Here is a 25174-nt window from a genome sequence, read left to right as displayed (position 1 = left end):
GATGAGATAGCGGGACAGTTTTATTTTTAGCTGTTTGACTAGGCCCCAGTCTATAAGGCTTTCGTCAGCCCCTGAGTCTATTAACACACCCTGGTCAATGGTCTGATTGTTAATACAAATGTCTACCTGAGTAACAGGTCGAGGAGGGAAGTCTGCGGAAAACTTGCTCACCAGCGCCCTCCTTTTGACTGGTGAGCACGATCTTTTCCGGGCATGAAGCGAGTTGATGACCCGGCTGGCCGCAGTAGAAACAGCAACCCTCCGTGACGGCGCTGCCTCTCCTCCAGAGAAAGCCTGGTTCTTCCAAGCTGCATGGGTTCACGGAGTCATCCGGAAGTGTAGTCCTCTGATGGTCCGGTAACATGAGCTGGAAATCCTCCGCTGGCGGCGCGACCCTCCGAGGCGAATTCTGGAAGCTGGGAATAACATCTCGGTTGCGTCGACGCTCCTCTCTCTTTCGAAGGCGGTTATCGATCCGGATGGCCACAGCGATGAGGATTCCAGATCCCGGGTGTCTCCAGTGGAGCCAGCTGGTCCTTTATCGGTTCGAAAGTCCTGTCATGAAGGCGTCACGAAGAGCGGAACATTCCATCCGCTGTCCGCTGCTGCTGTACGAAACTCGATGGCATAATCAACCACCTGACGGTTGAGCTGACGTATTTGAAACAGTCTTCTGCTGGCCTCCGTAGCAGGCGATGAGTGGTCAAAATGCGCCTCATAGTCTCTATGAAATCGGCCAATGAGTAACATAGTTCGGTGTCTCTAGACCATTCTGCAGTAGCCCAGGCTGCAGCTCTTCCCGTTAAATGAGACACAATAAACGCCACTTTACCATGCTCAGATAACGAAGCTGCTGGGTTGTGTTGAAAATGCAGATCACACTGTACCAGAAAGGCTCTGCAATTCGAAGAGTCTCCGGAAAATCTCTCCGGAAGAGCCAGCCGTAACGCGGAGGAAACAGCCTGACCTGGGTCGTCAGCTGGAGTATTGACAGGCAAATTCTCAGCTGTGGATGACGTCACCGGAGGAGCAGTCTGTTGATGAGTGAAAAATTATTCATTTGGGCAACCAGTTGTTGCATCTGTGTAGATAATTCTTCCTGAACCCGGCCTGGCGTCCTCTCAGCTCTTGTATTTCCGGCTGACTTTGTCCAGTCTTTCCTCGTGATGAAAAATCGTCACGCCCTGTACCGACAGAGCGGCGTGAAGCGTTCTTGGGTCGGCTGGGTCCATAATGTGGTCAGTTCGTTCTGTTACGAACTCAGACACTTAGGAAGTAGGACCCAATTGCACGACCGGAGACAGAGATAAAGTATTTGTAAGTACTTTATTCTTCGGTTCTGCAGTGAACAAATGAAAGCGCCACGTAGTGAGGATCAAAACTTTTCAAGAGCAGAACATAACCCGACCTGATCATGGCAAAAGAGCAGACGAACTGACAAGGAACACTGGGAGACAGGGGAATTTAAGCACATGGTAACAAGACACAGGTGGGACCAATCAGGGGCGGGGCTGACACTGATGAGCATAGGAGACAGGTGTGATGACAGGTGAAAACAATCAGGAAGCCTGGAATGAGAGAAAGCGAACATAAATGACATGAACCTCTCTAGCATATCTGTCGGTGCACAACACATGTCTGTGTCTGAAATCACTATTCCATGACACGTGTATGTGAAGCACTCTGCGGACACAGTGGCGGACGCATGCTTGGACTTCCAGTTTTCAGCACCATGAACCGGACCGTACATTAATACAGCACAGCTGGTATTCCATATATTCAGCTTCACTCAGGGATTTTACCATTATTTAGGTCATTTCTGCATCAATAAAAAGAGAAATCCAGCCACAAGCCCAACCTCAATTTTTATTTTTCCAATGCATAAAGGGAAGATAATGTCCACCAACAGACCTTTTTAAAAATCCAACATTTCTATCATGCATTCAGACTTGTTCAGTATAGATTTTACATTTACGACACACTAACAACCTGATTGGAAAATGTTATAAGTAACTGAGACTATTTTTCTTTTTTCCCCTTTACATTAAAGTACATTCCCAAGGCGTCCATGGACAGAGCTCGTGGATATCACGTGGTTTATACCTTCAGCACCATGGACAGAGCTCGTGGAGCGAGCTGAGCGGATCACAACGCCGTCGCTCGTTCCTCTCATTCTCCCTGTGATCACTGGCATTGGAAGAATGTATGCGATGCCAGCGTGTGAGTGTGTGTGTGTGTGTGTGTTTTGACCTCGCACCCACTGTGATACCCCTGCGACGCCCCGTCCCCTCCATTCCTCCCACCGAAGGACCAGCAACTCGCGGCGGCGCATTCCAGCTCGCGCACCGACGCGGAGTGAGAAAAGCTCGTCGGGATCTCGCCGCCGACGCCGAGTGAGCTCTCTGCATCTTTAAAACAGAAAAAAAGAAGGAGAAAAAAAGCCATAAGAGAGAAAACACACAAGCAGCTCAGTCATAACTGTGGGATGATAAGGACTACCTCTTTTTTACTTTTGGAGCGAGCCGAGCCGCTAGGAGAGCATTCGGCGTCAGCTGTTCAACGCCGCTCTCTCATTGCTGGAAGTCGGGGCTGAGTGAGTCACGTGACACATCTGGAGGCAGAGATCTAGAGAAAAAGGCACAGCATTACGGCTTGCACCGCCATACTGTATTTTGAGCCATATCACGTTTTTATTGCAACATTTTACTCCCGCTCGGTGAGTACATTTTCAATGGCTTTTTTGTAAGCATTTTTTTGGTCTTTTTAATTGCCCCCCCTCTATTTTTAATTTTTTTCTTCCTTTTGCTGGTGTTTGAATTTGAGCGTTGACGTGGTGGTTTGGAGCGTTTTTCACATGCAGGCTTCAAGTTTTTAGCATGCCGTTATTCCAACAGGGTCCTCGGTGCAGTGTCGGGCTCCAGAGAGCCTTTACTGCCTTGCCGTTTTGTTTCGAGGGTTCGAAACCGAAACAGCTTTTGTCGGTATTGAGATTTTTCAAACAATCTATTTGGTGGTTTTGAAACCTTTTTTCCCCATTTTTTTTTTCCGTCTCGACTTTTGCTGTTGCTGTGCTTTGGTTTGCATTTTGCGGTGTTGTTTGTTGCCTTCGAGTTTTGTGATTTTGATGTGTCGGTGAATCTCACCCACCAAACCCTTTGCTTTTACTTTTCTTTATAACAGAAAAAAAAACACCGAGTCATTTTTAAAGCCCGATGACGTTTTAACGTGATACTTTTCTTGCAGCTGCAGCTCTCAGGTTTGTTTGTTTTTGTGTTTCTCTCTCTTTTTCTTTTTTTTTCACCCCGATTTCATTATACTTTTGCTGGTGGCAGTGTCGAGTATTTTTGGATGTTATCGCTTTTTGACTAGATGATGCTGGGTGATGGGCAGTTTTGATTCTTGGGGCAGTTCAATGCGTTTTTGTTTTCTGTACCAACGAGGATGAACAGACATTTCCCCCTCTGCAGGTATACATATATAAAACACGAGTGGATAAGTGACACGTTTCTGTATTTACAATAAAGAATAAGGTGACAGACATATGCACCTGTGGCTGACGTGTTATTTCGTAAGGTTGGCCAAATAGCTCTTTAGAGAAGGCATTCCTTATCAATGTTATCTGAAGGTTACCTGATTTGTCCGTTATGCCTCTTAAAAAAATATATAAGAAAAAAAAATGTGATCAACAAATTCAAGAATATGGATTTTGAGAATCCCACACTCAGTTTGATTGATTCCAACGTGTGCTTTTGGTTTTGAGTTCAACAATCTTCAAGCCGTTGCAGCTGAGGAGTAAATGTGAGTCGCTACATGCAGGTCCCCTGGGAAGCATGCACTGTAACCACTGTAATGATCTCCCACTGATAAAGTATCTCAACTACATCATTACGTCGACTCGGAGGGGCAGAAATAACTATTTCCTTCACTGGAGCGAGATTTAAACGGCTATTGACGACGAGGAAGACACATAATAGGAAAACCACAGTTTGCATTGTGTCGAATATCAACGCTACACTTAAGTGCCCTTCCTCGTTGCTGGACAAACTCAAACCGGCTTTCATAGGCCTAGATTCATAAACACTCTTGGATTTGTCCAATCTGGTGTTGGCAGGACATGGATAGAGCCACTAAAAGAGGATTTAGGCTGGATTAATCCTCCAAGAGGCAGGGTTAACTTCAGATTAATGGCGTGCTGCGGGATACACACACACGAGTTGTCGGGCAGTTTTAGGGAAAAAGCCATGGGGTGCTTTGTGTTTGTGTGTATCGAGGGCTGCTGGGTATTTGAACCTTCTCTGAGTTTCCTCTTTGCAGGAGATCATGATCATAAAGTCGTTCCCCACAGACCGTATCTGACTTCTTCTGGACTATTCCAGGACTGATCTCTATATGTTGTGTTAAGTGCTGGCGTCAGTCCTCTCTCTCTCTCTCGTAAGAAATAAGTTCATCTTGTGCATATTATCTCGTGGATTCGCTTCATTTGGATCCATATGTGATCACTTTAGCAGAACACGGCTTCTCTCGGTCTATAACAGATATGAGCGTGGGCCATTAAGTCTGGGTAAAGACCGTTGAGTCTCAGTCATTAAACAAGCTGACATTTCAGATCTGGATCAGTCCAGTTTAATGTGGTGAAGTGATGAATACTGAACTAGGTGGGTAAACCTTTAAGACAAAAAGAAGGGCAAAGTGTTTGTCGCAATTAAAAGAATCCATTTCATCATGCATTGAAAAGCCATTTTCCACCTATTGATTTTTTTCAAATCATGCAGCGGAGGGACGATAAAGAGCCAGTGGGAGGCTTTTAATGTTTTTTAAGTTGTGAGACAATTTTGAAATGTTCAACCCCTTGTCGGGTTGCATCATCAGAGCTGTCATTAACAAGGCTCAAGGTGCGTTAGAAACCAAACAACCCAACAGTTGGATTCTGCTGCAGTGACCCAAGGCAGCCATTCATTGTTCTTAATAATTAAACCCATTCTACAATAAGGCACTAAGTGAAATAATGACGATCATTTCCAAGACCTTTTCATTCTCATCCTCCATCATCCACTACCGTTCAAAAGTTTGGGGTCATCCAGACAATTTCGTGTCTTCCATGAAAACTCACTTTTATTTATCAAATGAATTGAAAATTGAATAGAAAATAGTCAAGACATTGACAAGGTTAGAAATAATGATTAATATTTGAAGTATTAATTTTGTTCTTCAAACTTCAAGCTCAAAGGAAGGCCAGTTGTATCGCTTATATCACCAGCATAACTGTTTTCAGCTGTGCTAACATAATTGCACAAGGGTTTTCTAATCAGACATTAGTCTTCTAAGGCGATTAGCAAACACAATGTACCATTAGAACACTGGAGTGATCGTTGATGGAAATGGGCCTCTATACACCTATGGAGATATTTCATTAGAAACCAGACGTTTCCACCTAGAATAGTCATTTACCACATTAACAATGTATAGTGTGGATTTTTGATTAATGTTATCTTTATTGAAAAAACAGTGCTTTTCTTTGAAAAATAAAGACATTTCTAAGTGACCCCAAACTTTTGAACTGTAGTGTACCTCCAGCACACTTGTTCATCTCTGCAGAAGGAAGCGCAAACATCCGCTGCGTCCGGCTTCCACGTCCATCTGCCTCTATCGGAGCGTTTTCCTTCCCCGTCGATCACGACGTGTCGCCTGTCGCCTCTTCGAGGCTCGACTCGTTGACTCGTTGCATCGCGACACATCGGCGTTTCTTGCCGCCCCCTCGCCGAGAGGCCACGCCCCTCCCGCCGAGCATTACGATGGCTTGAAACAGCAAGTGTGAACGCCACGCGTGGCCTTCACTGTGGGATCGTACCAGCGTCTCCATATTGGTCTGGATGTCTCTGAAACAACGCCATAACATAACTAGACAAATTCAATTCATATCATTTTATATCGCCCAATATCACAAATTTCGAAATTCCCCCTCCGCGGGCTTTACAGTCCGTCCACACACACATGGCATCTGTGACCTTTGACCTCACGTTAGATCAGGAAAAACTCCCGAGAAATAGAAAAAAAAACTTTCACGGGGGAAAAAAGGGAAGAAACCTTAACGTGGAGACATCATTTATATGCCGTGCAATGCACGGGTGACGCATGCGGGATAACTATTATGGGATGTTGGATTCGGCCAGCTGCATACTCAGCTATCGTCATGTCGACGGGATGAATACCCCCCCCCCTCCCCTCCCCCAACGCCCAATCAGTGCTGGTGGTAAATGTAGTCCAGTTGAGGAATGAGAATTCCCCAGTGCACGCTCCAATGAGAAAGCTGCTTCCTCCTGTTGTGTCTCTGCATTTGGCTACGTATGAAAATAAACCAATTCTTACACCGTAACATGTCATTTAGCTGACGCTTTTATCCAAAGCGACTTAAAATCCTGTTACATTCGTACACAGTAGACGCAGCTACAGGTAGCAACTCAGGGTTAAGAGTCTTGCTCAAGGACACATCAACTAGGGCGGGAATTGAACCGCCAACCCCCTGATTGAAAGACAGACCTGCTAACCACTGACCCACATCTGAGTTAAAGTTTCTTTCTTTCCCCCGAACTAAAAGAAGTTCAACTGCCTTGTCGACTTATAGTAATAAAAAAAACCACTTCCTTAACCCTCCTGTTACCTTTAGGGTCAATTTGACCCCATTCAATGTTTAACGTCGGTGTTCTTTGGGGTCAATTTGACCCCAGGCTGTTTTTCACTGTGTCAAACATATAAGAAATATCAACTTTTTTATATATTTAAAGGGCTATTTAGGTAGTCAACAAACAAACATAAAGTACCTCACACTTAAACTTGGAAAACAATATTAATTCTAATAATTTTCTGGAGGTTTTAATTGCTGGGGTCAAATTGACCCCGAGGGTAAAATATGTCAGTAAATATAAAGGTAACAGGAGGGTTAAACATTGAATGGGGTCAAATTGACCCGAAGGCAACAGGAGGGTTAAAACTGGTCCGAAACAAAATGAAACTCGACAAAAAGAAAACATCTCGTTTCGTCTTTTCTGAGCAGATCGGGTTTAGGCGAAAAAAGAAAGAAAAACGAAGCTTAATTCAGCGATTGAGAAGTGACGATATGATTTACACGCCGGTCTTTCCCTCCGACGGGAACAAGGGCGCTGAAGCTCTGACGTTTTTCCATCGATGCCACTGCAGGACGTTGGGAACAATTGGCAGGAAGTGCAGGCATTCCTCCCGTCTCCTGACTCCGATACGCAGAGATGAGGTTCAGATTCAGCACATTGTCCCCCTTCTAAAGATATTTTTCATAGATAATCTGAGATATTGGAAAGGAGTCTGGAAGAAGTAACGTAAACAGCAGCGGTGGAGCTCCAGTGGGCTTTTTTGGCCTTCTTGTATTATATTTATTTATGCCAACATCAATTGAACGTGTCGTAACTGCAAAGCCAATCATAATTCTACCGCGAAGGTCTCGTTCATTTTCAGTGAACCCACTGATTTCTCAATCCATTTCTCATATATAACTCATAAATAGGAGAGTAGTTCTGGTTTTCTGAAAAGACGAGGAAAATCAAGAAGAAGAAAAGCAATGCTATTTTTTTTAAAAGTCAATCTAGAATGGAATTTTCTTCCACTAATAATGTTACAATAACCAATAACCAAGTGAACAAATCATGAAATGGTTGCATTATTAATGCACTTTATCTACATAACTCACATTCAGCCTCCTTGGAGCCGAGGTCTGCTGGTAAATGTTGTTTTTTATATATTTTTATTTTACGAGAAAGTCCAATTTAAATCACATATATTCATACATTCATTTTAAAAACAACAAACATTGACCAAAGTGCTCTTCCAAGAGCAACACAGTGAATAAAACACGGGGATGATCTAATAAAAACGAAGACAGACATAAAAGAATTTAGGTAAATTTATTAAAGCATTACTAAAAGCTTCTTGAAGAAAGATGAGCCCGTAGGCAGTAAGATGTTATCTTTAGAGAAGACTATTAATTACAAAGATTATAGAATATATATAGATACATATATATATATATATATATATATATATATTTATACTTTTTTTTTTTTTTCTTTCAGTAAAAACATTCAAAAGAGATAGAAAAAAGACAAATAAAGGTACACATTTTATTTATTTTTTTATTCTCACAATAAAATAAAAACAGTACAAATGTAACATTAATAAAAGACACAGAAATGAGTGCAGGTGAGAAAAGAAACCAAAAGGGCTTATACAAGGTTCTCACCTAAAGTAATAAACAAGAATGAAGTCAAACAGTGTAAATCAAATAAATAAGACACGATAAACCAAAAACATAAATCCGTGGCATAAACAACCAAACAAACGAGTCTTTGCTTCTACAAAGGCTAAATTCCTCAAATTAGCATATCATTAGCGTTTCATCATTTGGATTTCTTTCATCTTACAAATATATAAATGACCGAGAGTCTCAACCCGCAGCTGGCATGTACTTCCTGTTTCCTCTCTGCTCGCCGCGTACCTCTGTTACGACTCATTTACGCGGGGAAAACAGTGTAGAGTACTTTACTGTCCTTTTTCCGAGCTGTTAATTTGATAAGTGGGGGCATCTGCACTCATATTGTGGGTAATTAAACCCCCATCTGAAGAAAAGGGTCAGGCTGAATGACTTTCCGGTGTCTATTATGGGAACCGCGTGAGTTACGGCGCGTCTCCTCCGTGAACCTTCTGCACCGACGCGACCCGACTGTAAAGTTTCCTTTTAGTTTCATTTCCAGTGCGTCGAAGACGTGAAAGAAGACATTCGGGAGAAGTGAGAAGTGAGACGACGGACTAACTGCTCCCGCTGTTGATTAGAATTTGGAAAACAAGAGTGAGAGTTGATGTGTGTGCGTTCATTCGTGTGAAATTAGTAATTCGCAGCAGTTTAACTGCAGTTTAAAAATGGCCGATTAAAGCCGCAATCACGTCCCTTCATCCTCGTTAAGATCTCACAGAGGAATTACTTCTCTTTTTCAGAGGGACTTAGGCTTCATGCAGTTTCATAAGGAGTATAATCTAAACTCACACAGATAAATTAATTACTTTACAGTGAAATTCTTCATTTATCCCTCCTGTTACCTTTATATTTACTGACATGTTTTACCCTCGGGGTCAATTTGACCCCAGCAATTAAAACCTCCAGAAAATTATTAGAATTAATATTGTTTTCCAAGTTTAAGTGTGAGGTACTTTATGTTTGTTTGTTGACTACCTAAATAGCCCTTTAAATATATAAAAAAGTTGATATTTCTTATATGTTTGACACAGTGAAAAACAGCCTGGGGTCAAATTGACCCGAAAGAACACCGACATTAAACATTGAATGGGGTCAAATTGACCCTAAAGGTAACAGGAGGGTTAAAGCTGTTTTACTCTCTATCATCCCACCAACCTGTTTCAGGTTTTCTTATCATATTCGATACGGTTTCCTAATCACACTGTTCATCATTCAGCAGCAGCATCACATGGGATCAAAACATCCAGAATTATTTTTCAGATTACATATAGATTCAGCGTTTCTGCCCCCGATAGATATTCATTTTTTTTCTCAGGCAGGAATAAATGAAAATTCACATCATGACTTTTTTCCTGCTGCAGCAGCATCTTCTCCCTCTTATTAAACCATCCTCTTTCTCCGCGTTTGTACACAAGTTTGTTTCATCGCGCTTTACTTTTTTGGCATATTAGTGCGCGTTTTTCACACTGCGTCCGTGGAGCATCATCATTAAAAAAAAGTTTAACACTCAGGCAGGAAGACACTAAAGATGACTCGCCAATTTTCTGCTCGTGTCAGTCTGTTCTGAAAATAATAGAAAGTCTCACCTCAGGGTGAATCTAGAATTATGTAAATGTGGCAGAAATGTTCTGGCAGAGTGCAGAAATGCTGCTCCGAGAGACATTATGAATATAAAACATACACAAACTCACACAAATATACATACAAATTGTCAGATGGAAACAAACGGAGGCCAATCAACCTCCAAAAGCAGATTGAATATCGAACCATTTCTTTTTATTCTCCGTGTTTTATTTAAATCCCGGTGAAAATAAAACATCACCACAGTTGCCGGATGCCTGTTAAAACCAGATTGGTTTATTAAAAAAATGCTTTTAACGTCTCCAGGACATAACAACAACAACATCTTCTTAAAAACTTGTAATCGCGTGTTCACTTCTTAGAATTTCTCCCTAAAGGTTAAAAAAATAAAAAAACATAGAACATAACAGAGCAAATAATACTAAAAGAGCACCATCAGACAAAGGGAACCATAAAATGCTAAAAGCAGCATTCACAAGACAATTAAAACGAAAGACTAAAAACACTTTGAGCAGGTCTTCCAGGTCAATTTAGAGAACGCGGTGAACTTTTAATGCACTTGGAACAAGGCAGACTTAATTAATTTAACATTGAGATGCAGAGATGAGCAGCACTGGCCATTTAGAAATGACCCCGGCATGAATGTAATAGCCTAAGTGTAGAAACATCATGCATGGAGAACATTTAATTAGGGGCATCATTTTTGTTTGCTACAAGATAAGTAGGTAGAGCAGCATATTTTGTGTGAATCATTTCATGGTAACGTATTCTCTGAGGACGCAGTGGGAAAACCAATGAGGAAGTGTCTCAAACAGAATTACACCTGCATTCTTTCTAATGTCCAGCAGGGGGCGCCTCCATCGGTTTGAAAAAAGAAAAGAAATTGACTATTACAATTAGTTTATGATCTAAATCGCAATTTTTTAGTCTTGTTCAATACAGAATGAAGTTCATTTTGTAAATTCCGGTATGTGCTTTTGGGCGGGGCTACCTTGTGATTGACAGGTAGATACCACCTGTGACGTCCGTGTTTTAATTTTTTAGAACTTTACCTCTTTTACGGTGTCGTTTCAGTTCATGAAAGTAGTTGAAATATTTTGGTCTGCCTAAAAATTTGTTATTCAGCATTTTGTTGTATTTAGCGCCACTCCATCGCGTCACTTTTGGGTTGCAAGAAACCAAGATGGCGACGGCCAAAATACAGAGCTCGAGGCCTCAAAGCGGCAGTCCACAAACCAATGGGTGACATCACTGTGTTTATACGCAGTGGACGCTGAGGAGACACAGCCAATGAGATCAAGGCTCCTCAGGAGCATATCTGACTAGTCTAAGTGGCTGTGAGGTGTTTGCCGAGTGATGGAGAAAAGAGGAAACAGACCAACCTGAATTTAAAGAAAAAAGGAGGCAGAGGAGAGGCGTGAGGCCTTTTTCCAGAGCAGGTGGCAGATCTCTCCAGATGCTGCGGAGAAGCAGCGAAGCAGATAATGTCCTCCCTAGATTACCTCCGGGACCCCGATTACAGCAGAGCGTCCTCACCTGGGTCAGCTCCAGGCCGGTTCTGCAGGGATCGGCTGTTCTCGCTGTCTCGGCTGCCTCTCACCTGCTTGTGACTGGTTGTGTCACAACAACAACAACAACAATAACCAGTCTCAATAGACGTGATGCACTGTGCTGCGCCTCACGTGTATTGGCGGACACAGCTGCAAGCTTTTTGACAGTGTGCATGTCATTTTGCATGAATGACACCTGCATAAAGACACTGTTCATAAGCGAGGATGGATTACTGAACAGAACCACAGCGCCCCCCCCCCCCCCACACCCACCCCCCTGACCCCATAGATCCCTGGACCAGAGCCCTGTTTGAAGTTACTGTTAAATAATCACAAATCACGAAGACACACAGACTAACTTCAAAAAGGAGTAAAACAACCACAAATATACACAAATTAATAACACAAGAACACTGGACAAAAATAAAATACAAAGAGATGCAAAACAACCACAAAGAGACACTAAATGATCACAAAGTGACACCAGACGACTGTTAAAAAATACAAACAGACTTAAAAGAGACGCAAAAAGAGCTTAAAGGGATGCAAAACGACGACAAAGACACACAATGTAATGGTTTTAAGACACAAACTGTATACTGAGACACAAAAAGGACATAAAGGGATGCAAAACGACTCCAAAACCCGAACAGAGACAAACCAAATTGCCATAAAGAGACAAAACAGCCAAAATGACACACAAACCGACACAAAATAAACTAGAACGGGCACTCGGTAGAGCGCATACCTTCGCATATCAAAAGATTGGGCATTGAATTATGAACATTTTGGCATTAGTTGCATGCCAATTGGATAAAAATTGACCGCGCTATGGTAAAAAGAAGATTTTGACCTTTTCATGACCTTGACCTTTGACCCGATCGATCCCAAAATCGAATCAAATGGTCCCCGGATAATAACCAACATCCCACCAAATTTCATGCGATTCGGTTTAACACTTTTTGAGTTATGCGAGTAACACGCATACAAATAAATAAATAAATAAATACACGGCGATCAAAACATAACCTTCCGCATTTTCAATGCGAAGGTAACCAGATTAAGATGCAAATCCAAACTGATCATAATGCATTGTCCTCTTCGTCAGTGTTGGCTGCATTGTTTGTGGATGCGCTCCTCTGAAGGAGGGGTGGGAGGTGCCCGGAGGCTCATTCCTCGTCGTCTGTCCGTGTTCATAAGGAGTTTGAGACAGTCAGAGGTTTAGAAACCTTGAACATTAAATATGTAAATAGAGTCCCATCACGCCCACAACACACATTAATGTCTCGCAGCCTGGACAGTCTGTGGTCACTTGACAAAAAACGCTGCCAAAGGGTTGATTTTTTTATTTTGTAATGTAATAAAAGTGCTCGCTCGCCTGTTACCAGCCATTCAAGATTCAAGATTCAAGATGTTTTATTTGTCACATACACACACAGGGTGTGCAGTGAAATGAAAGTGGCAATGCTCAGCAGGAATGTGCAAGGGCAACAAGTACACACTATTTACAATAAAAAACAACACAATATTTACAGTAAGTGTGTGTGTGTGTGTGTGTGTGTGCCTAAGAGGGGCAGTTGTGTGGGTCTATGTGGGGGTCCTGGTGAGGTCGGAGTTCACAGTCCTGATGGCCTGAGGAAAGAAACTCCGTCTCAGTCTCTCTGTTCTTGCAGCGTGACTACGGAGGCGCCTGCCTGACCGCAGCAGCTGAAACAGTCTGTTGTTGGGGTGGTGAGGATCCTTCATGAGCCATGTTAAAGAGATGGCGAGGATTTCAATGCTAAATTTCAATTAGTCTTTTTCTGTAAGAGAACTCCCTCTTAACGCAAACCTGGAAATATGTACAGGAGTTAGACTCTCTTGTCTTTAATGCAGTGGAGTGTTTTTAAGGTGGTTTAAACTGAGAATCGAGTGTTTTTACATTAAACTAAAAGGAAATCACAGAGCCTTCGGTAAAGGATTCAGACCCTCTCCACATTCACATCATGTATTGTGTTATATATTCAATTTAAAATGCATTACATGAATTTTTTGTCAAACAATTCCACACAGAATAATCAATAATGACAAAAACAGTGTTAGACTTTTTATTTTTTCTTCTAATAAATGCAATATTGCGACTTCTCTCATATCCATAAATGTGCATTCAGGTGCTCCCTTTTTGTAATAACATCATCATTGTGAAATTATATAAATCTATAATACAGATATACATTTTTATGATAGCTGCAGGATGGAATATACATCGTACAGAAGATGCTGACAAAGAATCAGACGCATACAATAACTGTGACTTGTGAAAAAAAGAGTTGGATATTCAGTAAAAGGGAGAAAGTCTATTTATTTCGGAATATCCACAGTAGATATTTCAATCAGACGTTCCCAGAAATAGAGGAGAAAAAAAAGAAGAAAGATATTTCAACACAGAGGCATCTTGACTCACATACTCACGAGGATCACGACCTCAATTTTCGGCGCCCGCCGCTGGGAGAGCACAGGTGCACTCGAGGGGAGCCGACGAGCTAGCTCGCTAGCTATTGAGTTTGTGTATCCCAGAGGGCACAAAAAAACAAAAAAACATGTCCACCTAGCAAACGTTCTATGTCCTCTCTCTCGACAAGCGGATCGCGATGGCGAGAACGCAACTCGACCCCACATTCGAACTCCATCCAGTCTCCTCTGCCCCCGGTGGCTCCGTTTTGGGAGTGGACCCAAACCCTCATGCGGTAATCACGATTGTGTGTTTTGTGCGCCGTGTCCCAAACAGGATTGCACGCTCGCCGGATTGAGACCAAAAAAATGGCGAAATGTCGGTGGGATTACGCTCTTCGGACCTCTGAGCTAAATCCGAGTTCAGGGCCTAATCAAAATAAAAAATAAAACCGAAACATCTGTGTTCTGCCCCACATTTTTATTTGTTGCATTAGAGACGCCAAGTGGCGTAGAATCCAATTGCCTTTTTGTTTTTGGATTTATCCCTCCTCTCTTACCGTAGTTACCGTCGCATTGAAAATGCGGAAGGTTATGTTTTGATCGCCGTGTATTTTTGTATGCGTGTTCCTCGCAGAACAAAAAAAGTTTTAAACCGAAACGCATGAAATTTGGTGGGATGATTGGTTATTATCCGGGGACCATTTGATTAGATTTTGGGATCGATCGGGTCAAATGTCAAGGTCATGAAGGTCAACATCTTCTTTTTATCCAATTGCCATGCAACTAATGCCAACATTTTCATAATTCAATGCCCAATCTTGTGATATGCGAAGGTATGCGCTCTACCGAGTGCCCGTTCTAGTTAGTTCCTGTTTTATGATTCTACTGAGAGGACATGCTGCAGCTAAGTTTCCCCTTTACTGCTTGATAGCCTTTGAAGTGCTAAGTCTGTGACTAGCTATGTATGTAACGTGTAAATATATGCTACTGTATATTATCTATATAGTTGTTGTTAATCATTACGGTATAATCTTTGTGCTGTAGCAATATATGCTAATTAGCGTCTCGCTAATCGCGTTTAGCTAGATGCTAATGGCGATTAGCATTCCGTCATTGACATCCATGTTGGGGTTAGCTTCGACTGTTAAGTAGTCAGGGGATTCATGTTGATGGATATTGGTCATTTCTAACATGATGGCGTTGTGCTGAATCATGTTTGTGTGTTCATGTACATATGTGTGGATAGTGTGTACGGTTATGTTTCCACTGTTAGCTATGTGCTAAGCTAACGAATAGAAGCAAGAGCAGAATAATCTGACTCGCTAAAATGTAGCCCGACTCACTCGCGTTCGCGTGTAAAAATAGAACTCCCATCATTTAATTCCCCCCCCCCCCACTTAGCCTCAAAAGGCAATCTTCTCCTGAAACATTAATAGCCTGTTGACATCTCGCAGTGAGCCACAGTCAATCAGGTGAAGTGTGTAAATAAGGCTTCATTCTTCATATTGATTTTTTTCGCCTCCAGGTTTTGACATCAGAGGAAATCACGGAACTCGTTGCCGCGTGTTCTCTCAGACACCGCCGGCTAGTACAGCCGTTACGTCTGTTTCCATCTACTTTTCTCTTGATAAACATCGCGAGCCTGAACTCAACACTGTGCAGAGAAATGGTTTGAATTTGTGCCTCATATTCGGGCGGGAAAATAAATAAATAATTCTATTCATTACTCAGCACCCGAATCATTAAAGTAGTCTTGCCTGGATATATTAGAGTGTATCGATTTGACTTGCTCATGAATTACCCTTCCTCCTAATAGTCGTGTGTTCCTCCAAATTATGTTTTGGACCCGGTTAGTGTTCACGCTACATTGCAGTTTCCAGACATTTTAATATTCATAGCCAGCCGTATCTATTCATTTCACTAATGTGTTTTGTTTCAACACTTTGTGCAACTTGCCAAATGCTTTAATTAACATTTTCTCATAATGTGATTGTTGCATGTGTTTTTGTGTGAACCGTATCACGTTGTGTGTACTTAGATGTCGATAAATGTAATTTGTAGGAGACGTGGATGCTGAAATACGGGTAACACTTTATAATAACTCAACGCTATGAAGCATTATTAAATACTTCATTTGCACATGCTGGATCCATCATTCATAAGCTGTAGAACAATGCTTTATAAATGAGTAATTAAGTGTAGCTAACGCTTTATAGCTTGCAGTTATTATAAAGTGTCAAAATAAGCTCTTTTCTATAAGGTCAAAAGAGAAAGAAAGAAAGAAATCCAATGATCACGACCCGTTCTTCCTCTAAACTCATCAAATCCTGGCAGTCGGTCCGTGCCCCTCGACGTCCGCCACCGCTGCTCCGTGGTTTCAACTAACTCCAATGTAAACCTCCCTGTGTCATTATTTAACGGGACTGTTCATCTCCCTCAAATCGAAAAGCAAACGTTGAGCTTCTGTCTTTGGTGTCGTAGGTCAGCGGTTTAGTTGTCTTGACCTAACTTAGTGGTTTAGTTGTCTTAACCTAACTTAGTGGTTTAGTTGTATTAACCTAACTTAGTGGTCTAGTTGGCATAACCTAACTTAGTGGTCTAGTTGTCTAAACCTAACTTAGTGGTCTAGTTGTCTAAACCTAACTTAGTGGTCTAGTTGTCTAAACCTAACTTAGTGGTTTAGTTGTCTTAACCTAACTTAGTGGTCTAGTTGTCTTAACCTAACTTAGTGGTGTAGTTGGCTTAACCTAACTTAGTGGTTTAGTTGTCTTAACTTAACTTAGTGGTTTAGTTATCTTAACCTAACTTAGTGGTCTAGTTGTCTTGACCTAACTTAGTGGTTTAGTTGTCTTAACCTAACTTAGTGGTTTAGTTATCTTAACCTAACTTAGTGGTCTAGTTGTCTTAACCTAACTTAGTGGTTTAGTTGTCTTAACCTAACTTAGTGGTCTAGTTGTCTTAACCTAACTTAGTGGTTTAGTTGTATTAACCTAACTTAGTGGTCTAGTTGGCTTAACCTAACTTAGTGGTTTAGTTGTCTTAACCTAACTTTGTGGTCTAGTTGTCTAAACCTAACTTAGCGGTCTAGTTGTCTTAACTTAACTTAGTGGTTTAGTTGTCTTAACCGGTTTAGTTGTCTTAGCCTAACTTAGTGGTCTAGTTGTCTTAATCTAACTTAATGGTTTAGTTATCTTAACCTAACTTAGTGGTCTAGTTGTCTTAACCTAACTTAGTGGTCTAGTTGTCTTAACCTAACTTAGTGGTTTAGTTGTATTAACCTAACTTAGTGGTCTAGTTGTCTAAACCTAACTTAGTGGTTTAGTTGTCTTCACCTAACTTAGTGGTTTAGTTGTCTTAACCTAACTTAGTGGTCTAGTTGTCTTAACCTAACTTAGTGGTTTAGTTGTCTTAACCTAACTTAGTGGTCTAGTTGTCTTAACCTAACTTTGTGGTCTAGTTGTCTAAACCTAACTTTGTGGTCTAGTTGTCTAAACCTAACTTAGCGGTCTAGTTGTCTTAACTTAACTTAGTGGTTTAGTTGTCTTAACCTAACTTAGTGGTTTCGTTGTCTAAACCTAACTTAGCGGTCTAGTTGTCTTAACCTAACTTAGCGGTCTAGTTGTCTTAACCTAACTTAGTGGTTTAGTTGTCTAAACCTAACTTAGCGGTTTAGTTGTCTTAGCCTAACTTAGCGGTTTAGTTGTCTTAGCCTAACTTAGTGGTCTAGTTGTCTTAATCTAACTTAATGGTTTAGTTATCTTAACCTAACTTAGTGGTCTAGTTGTCTTAACCTAACTTAGTGGTTTAGTTGTCTTAACCTAACTTAGTGGTCTAGTTGTCTTAACCTAACTTAGTGGTTTAGTTGTATTAACCTAACTTAGTGGTCTAGTTGTCTAAACCTAACTTAGTGGTCTAGTTGTCTAAACCTAACTTAGTGGTTTAGTTGTCTTAACCTAACTTAGTGGTCTAGTTGTCTTGACCTAACTTAGTGGTTTAGTTGTCTTAACCTAACTTAGTGGTGTAGTTGGCTTAACCTAACTTAGTGGTGTAGTTGGCTTAACCTAACTTAGTGGTTTAGTTGTCTTAACCTAACTTAGTGGTCTAGTTGTCTTGACCTAACTTAGTGGTTTAGTTGTCTTAACCTAACTTAGTGGTTTAGTTATCTTAACCTAACTTAGTGGTCTAGTTGTCTTAACCTAACTTAGTGGTTTAGTTGTCTTAACCTAACTTAGTGGTATAGTTGTCTTAACCTAACTTAGTGGTCTAGTTGGCTTAACCTAACTTAGTGGTTTAGTTGTCTTAACCTAACTTAGTGGTCTAGTTGTCGAAACCTAACTTTGTGGTCTAGTTGTCTAAACCTAATTTAGCGGTCTAGTTGTCTTAACCTAACTTAGTGGTCTAGTTGTCTTAACCTAACTTAGTGGTTTTGTTGTCTAAACCTAACTTAGCGGTCTAGTTGTCTTAACCCAACTTAGCGGTCTAGTTGTCTTAACCTAACTTAGTGGTCTAGTTGTATTAACCTAACTTAGTGGTTTAGTTGTCTTAACCTAATTTAGTGGTCTAGTTGTATTAACCTGACTTAGTTGTCTTGTTGTATAAACCTATTTTAGTAGTTTAGTTGTCTAAACCTAACTTCCTGTGAAGATGGACGTTTATTTTTAAGACACTGTATGTAACGGGTGGGACTTCACATCCATTAACACCATCCTGACTGCGTTAAACATTGGAAACAGTTTAAAGGGGATTGACCTGCCAGGTTTGAGTTTATTTTAGCTTCAAATTATGCAGTGAAGAGAAGAAAAAAAATGCATAATTGCTTTATCGCGACTGGAAATCCAGAGTGTTTAACTGGATTCAAAACAATGAATTTATTTGAGCCGTACAAGAAGTGTAGAAGCGGTAACATGGAGGACGCTTGTTGGCGAGCTGAAGCAATTAATCACCTCACGTAGCTTATTAATTCACAATGTAGCATTTTTACTGTGAAATCCCCAAACATTTTAGTTCTTCTAGAAATGTGTGTGGAAATGGGAGAATTTAAAGCCTGATTGTTTTTGTGGACGAAACTTGAAATATAAAAAAAAAATGGAATCATGTGCAGAACTATCTTGCCAGGTTCGGTGACTTTATGCTAAGCTAACTAGCATCTGGACAAAGCCTTATCTTTAATAGACTTGATATGAGAGCTTTATGAAAAAAAAATGTTTGCATTGCAGAAGACATCGACTTAAGCTGTAAAAATATTTGTTGCAAAACCAAAACATATATTTGTATACTTTGTCTTTGACACGACAAACAGTCCATATTTGTAACCAGATAAACAAAAGAGATGAGAGATTCGTTGTTTATATTATTTCCAGATATATATATTTTGAAGCCATGGGGAACCGACTACGAGGAAAATCCATTCCTGTCAGTTTCTGACATGTCAGTGGGTAACAGTGAATATATTTGTCGGGGGAAATACGTAAAGTTGTTGCTCCACACCTCCGTAATGCAGGTAGAGACCGCCGTACGAGATGAATGAGCCAAGACATCTGCTGAAGTCTCCTCTTATTTCACTATATCCTCTAAAAGACACCTGTCAGGGACATCAGCGGGGAGTACAAACATAATTAAGTAATCAAGCCGACACATTACATATGTAAATGGCATTAATTGCAGACATGGGTTTGAAATATTCATTCAAATTAGTCACATCATTTAGGCAGAGATCTCTACCCAGCGAGCGTAATCATTGAACTAATTAGGTCAGTCAATGCCAGATGAAACAATTTGAGAAGCAATTTCAGTTTCCAATTATTTCTTGATTATAAGAATGAAAGCGATACAAGGACGAAAAATGCGTGAAGACGGAAACGTACCGGTAGGCTGATGCCAATGCGAATGGCCTCGAGTCACGCGAAATCCCGAAATGTGCTAAGACAGCTAGCCACGATATCCACTTCGTACGTGTCGTGGGTGTTTTCCGACATTTTTCAGACGTAAAAAAGCAGAAATAGGTTATTTCTTCCATGGGCGGACAACAGGAATGATAACCGTTTCCACGGAGATAAGCCACGCCTCCTCTCTGACGCGTCAAAGAGGGGCCGCATCGTCGTCGCAAATAACCGCGGATGGTTTGGCGAGTAATGTCACGCAATTCGCTTCACGAGAGAGAAGTTTGGCATCTTGGACCCCGGCGAGTTATTAATTTTTCATAAATGTACGGGTCACAGCGCGTGAGCGTCTGTATGGATTTTGGAAGGATCTCATTGCAGTGGAGTATGAGATGAAAGCCAAGTACTCTTTCACATCTCGGATACAAAACAAACCACTCAAGAGAATTCATAAGCACCTGAGTCACCGTGTGCAGGAACACGCTAAACAAATAGAGCCGAGGCACTCTGCTCACACTTGATACCGAGGCACAGTTTGATACGATGATAACGGTGCCGGCTGAATCTGAAGTGACACATTAATAATAGACAAATACGGGGAAATTGTGATTTATTTAATTATATATCCAAAGAAAAACACATCTTACACTGTCAAACAGCTAAAAAGCTGAATTCATATTTTTCTTTTGACTTAATAATACTAATTAATATCACAGGCCTGGATTTGAAAATAAGAGCATTTTCACTGCACATATACCTACAGGCAGCAAACAAATACACAGAAAAATGAAGGTGCCATCTGGAACCGAAAATGTTTCTTCAGAGTGATGCCAGAGAAGAACCATTTCTGGTTCCATAAAAAGACTTTCCAACATGGGTTCTTTAAAGAACCATTTCCTTGAAGAGTTCTTCAAATAACCTATAATGGTGCCTCAAATGAAAAAAATGGTTCTTTAAGGCACCATTTCTGGTTCCACAAATAACCTTTCAAACCAGGGTTCTTTAAAGAACCATTTCCTTAAAGAGTTCTTCAAATAACCAATAAAGGTTTCTCAAAGAACCTTACACAAATGGTTCTTTAAGGCACCGTATTTGGTTCCACAAAGAACCTTTCAAAGAAGAGTTCTTTAAAGAACCATTTCCTTGAAGAGTTCTTCAAATAACCTATAAAGGTGCCTCAAATGAAAAAATGGTTCAGCATAGGTGATGGTTCTTCGTAGAACCACAAAACCCTTTAACGAACCATTATTTTTCTGTGTGTATGAAATCATTAAACTAATACAAACTACCAGGTTTTACAGAGACAAATCACGCAATACAGCACAAATGCAATTTTAAAAAAAAGTTAATTATATTTCATTATTTGATTAATCTATACAAATAAGTGATTGGCAGTTTAAACCAAGGTAACACAGAGCATGAGAGCACTGCTACCTCCAACCACACACTACTCGCTATGCATCTCAACACAGATATTTCTTTGTGGCATGTTGTTACATGTTGCCCTTGTGACGCCGCGTTATGAAACATTCCCCCGGTGCTCGTTTGCTCTCGGCTCCTTTCAACTCTTCCCCACGCATTACCTTCACCATTCTCACTTCCCACCTTCCCACAGCGCTGGCCATCCCTCCATCCCTCCATCCCCAGAGATCCCACCAGAGGCCTCCAGGTGCTTTGTCCATTCATCCAGTAATTACATTCCACTGACAGATCTTTGCAGGCTGATTATGTATCCGTCTCCCTCCCTCTCTTTATCTTTCGGGAAACCACTTCCTGTGTCTTGGCTCTGATTCGGGGCACATTCACAGTTCAGGCTTGCATCCAGTAACACCATCCATTCTGCGTGAAACAATGGAAACGGTTTAAAGGGGATTGACCTGCCAGCTTTGAGTTTATTTTAGCTTCAAAATTATGCAGTGAAGAAGAAAAAATGCATAATTGCTTTATCACAAATGGAAAAAACAAAGTGTTTCACTGCATTCGACAGTGGATTTATTAGAGAATGTACAATATGGGAAGTGTAAAAGCGGTAACATATGGGGGATGCTTGTTGGCGAGCTGAAGCAATTAATCACTTCACGTAGCTTATTAAATCACAATGCAGGGTGTTTACTGTGAAATCCCCCCCCAAAAAAGTTAGTTTTTATAGAAATGGGAACAAATGCCTTTCGGCTTTATTTCTCGCCTTTTGTTTTGTGTTTAAATCACAGCATCGCCAGCTGTTGGTACAGATGGGCAAAGCGGCAATTTAAACCCAATTCAATGCGAGCGCACGAGAAGCCGTAGTGTAAGTCACTCGCTCTCCGGCTCGTCTATATTTCCCCTCTTCTCCGTGGAGAAGCCGAATCCCCGCCGCTCTTTGATTTTGACGCGCAGATTTTTTTGCCGACATCGGCCTTCAAGTGAGATTGTTCGCCTCCGGTGACAAAAAGAGGAGAGCGGCGAGGTGCCGGAAGATTCCAAACGGGCACGAGATGCTATTAAAGCAAAGTGTAGTGCAGGGAGTTGGAGGCAGGTAGGGAGTGAGTGTTGAAGGTTTCGCTGCTCTAAATTAATATTCGGAGAACACCTGGGGTGATAAGCGAGAGTCTTTCTCCCTTAAAATCTTTCTTGGATATTTTCTGCATATTCCCCCCCAAAAAAACATTTTTTATAAAATATATAATTTTAAAATGAACATTGAGTAAAATAAACGGTATAAAACCAACACATGTACACACACATGTATATATATATATATATTAGTACATTGATGCCTTATTCTACCATAGGTGTATTGCTGTCCTGCTGCTATTATATATATATATATATATGTGTACATATATAAATATATATATATAGACAAGTGTATATATATATGTATATAAAATTACAGTGAGGCCTGATGTGTTACCATAGTTGTATTGCTGTCCAGCTGAATTATATATATAAATATATTTCTTGATTGCTGTCCTGCTGCTATATATATATATGTGTACATATATAAATATATATATATAGACAAGTGTATATATATATGTATATAAAATTACAGTGAGGCCTGATGTGTTACCATAGTTGTATTGCTGTCCAGCTGAATTATATATATAAATATATTTCTTGATTGCTGTCCTGCTGCTATATATATATATATATATGTGTGTGACTGTAATTCTATATATAATTACAGTGAGGCCTGATGCGTTACCATAGTTTTATTGCTGTCCTGCTGCTATTGGCGGCATCTAATGAGTCCTTGCTCCCCGTCCAGCCACTTGTAATAAAGTGCATGAGTGGGAGGAAGTGGAGGTCACTTTAATAATACTTGTACTGACTGAAGCCTGTTAGTGCAGCAGCAAAACAAAAAAAAGCGTCAAACCCAACGACACTGACGGACTTGTTTTAATCAATTTCAATTCAGAGGCCCAACAGGATTCCTCCACGCCGGCAGCCGGCGGGAAGCTGTTGCTTGTGCTTTGAAAACGGAGCAGAAAGCGTGACCCTAAGGACGGCGTTAGGGCGGGCTGCAGTTCAGTATAGTACCTCTTAAAGCGTCCTCATTTTAAAGGGAAGCTTGATATGTGATGAATGTGGCACTTAGATAGCACTTACTTATGTTTTTTTGTAGTCGACTGTATGTTGAAATGTTACTTCTGTTATTTTGTTGTTCTTAGTTTGTACTCTAGGTTGAAATGCACTTATTGTAAGTCGCTTTGGATAAAAGCGTCTGCTAAATGACATGTAATGTAATGTAATGAATGTGTGCCTGTTGACGTACGTCACACGTCCAGATGAATGTAGTCCTGAAAGTAACAAGAGTTTTAGAGGTTATCACTGCAGTGCAGCTTGGCCCGCTCTTATAGCGTTACAATAAAGGATATATTTAGGAAATACATTATTCTTACTGAGGTATGAGAAGGTGCTCCTCTTTTGTTGTTTGTTTGTACACTAAATGTGACGCTAATGCAGTGCTGCGGGTTGATAAGCCAACAGTTAGCATCGCTCTGGTTCCCACGACGGAAAAAAGACAGAAAATATATACAAATGATTATGACACTAAAACATTTTATTCAGCAAGATAATCTTTTTTTTTTAAAGCTAGCATTAAACTATAAATAAGCCACACCACGTTTGCAAGAGCTCCGTAAAACGCAGCGTGAACACGAGGAGGCCGCGAGGGCGGATGAGTCGGCGCGATGACGTAGCGTAGCCCCTTGTTGCCGTTTTTACTGATGGATTTTATGTTGCAGCGCGAAAATGTTAAAATATCTTACGCTCGTATTAACCACAGGATGCATTTCAGGCATCCATTCATCATTGTAGTACTCAGTCCTGCAGCACTCAATGCTAGCAGACAGTTAGCTTAGCTTAGCTAGCCCGGCTGTGTCCAAAACAGACCTGCAAACCGGTAACTTTTCGGCAAAATTCGCCGTTTTGAAATCAAAATCGGTCACCCACGTGAATCGTGTGGATCCGAAGAGATTTAAATGTGATGTGGTGATCTTTCCAATAAAACATCTTTAATAATAATAATAATTTAGACTTGTATCGCGCTTTTCTAGTACACAAAGACGCTTGATGGGACGTGTCGAGTCTCGGCCAATCAGCGCTAAGATGTCTACAGCTGTTGAGGGGTTAGGGTTCACCTGAAGGTTAGATTGAATGTCAGCCCGCGACATCTCCTGCATCCTTTCCAGCGTCTGTGCTAAGCTAAGCTAACTGCCTCTGGTGTAAGTGAAGCAGTTCGTTTCCCAAGGTGTCCAACTGGTCATTTAACTATGCAGAGGATGACGATGATGAGGAAGGTTTAACTAACAACTTAGGACACATCACTTCCAAAAATATATCGCAATGTCCTGACCCGTTCGGGGAAAAAAAGTATAGGCCGAGTTTATTTTGGCAGTGAAAAGCAGTGACGTGAAACCGCAGTAATGCAAATGAGACAGTCGGGAGACGAGTTGAGAGGGTGATTCTTCTGAGATTCTTCTTTTGGGACCAATTCCACTCAGATGTAGTCACAAAAATACTTTTGCTGAAAAGCCTTCAAACATCTCTGAACTCTGACAGAATAATTCAGATCAACTGGAGGGTCATTATTTTTTGCAGTGGTGTGTGAACACTAAATAGACATGTTAGTCCCTCGTGAGCATCCAGCAGCAGGTCTGAACATGGCTCTGCCTTCCTGATATTTAGAGCCTAACTTATCAGTCTTAAATATTCAAATAAAATATAAATACAAGTTTTATTTGTACTTCATGTCAGAGTATTTTCTTTTTCCTCAATATGTTATTTATTCGATCACCAAAAAGACCTTAAACCGTAGAATAAAAACAGATAAAAGGGTATTGTGCGTGTATTGTTTTATTGTGTGTTCACTGCAAAAGTGTCACGACGGGATTAGGGTGGACCCAAATGCACGACTCAGGAGACAGATAATGCAAATAAAGATGCTTTACTGAGAGTATTGTCAGGAA

General features: G+C 40.9%; 1 protein-coding gene across 4 annotated transcripts in view; it reads left to right on the top strand.

Annotated features, from left to right (window-relative positions):
* The first annotated feature begins 2638 nt into the window (after positions 1 to 2638).
* The window catches only part of LOC130206398 (RNA-binding Raly-like protein), a 112848-nt gene continuing 90312 nt past the window's right edge, over positions 2639 to 25174 (top strand). For 3 of the 4 annotated variants that reach the window (XM_056434348.1, XM_056434346.1, XM_056434349.1), the window contains exon 1: positions 2648 to 3467. The gene's annotated coding sequence lies outside the window, so the exon portion shown is untranslated. Of the gene's footprint in view, positions 3468 to 25174 lie in introns of all 4 variants that reach the window. The other variant, XM_056434347.1, reaches the window with a different exon arrangement.

The sequence above is a fragment of the Pseudoliparis swirei genome, chromosome 16 (genome assembly GCF_029220125.1).
Source record: "Pseudoliparis swirei isolate HS2019 ecotype Mariana Trench chromosome 16, NWPU_hadal_v1, whole genome shotgun sequence".
NCBI lineage: Eukaryota > Metazoa > Chordata > Actinopteri > Perciformes > Liparidae > Pseudoliparis > Pseudoliparis swirei.
This window is presented reverse-complemented; position numbering and strand designations above follow the sequence as displayed.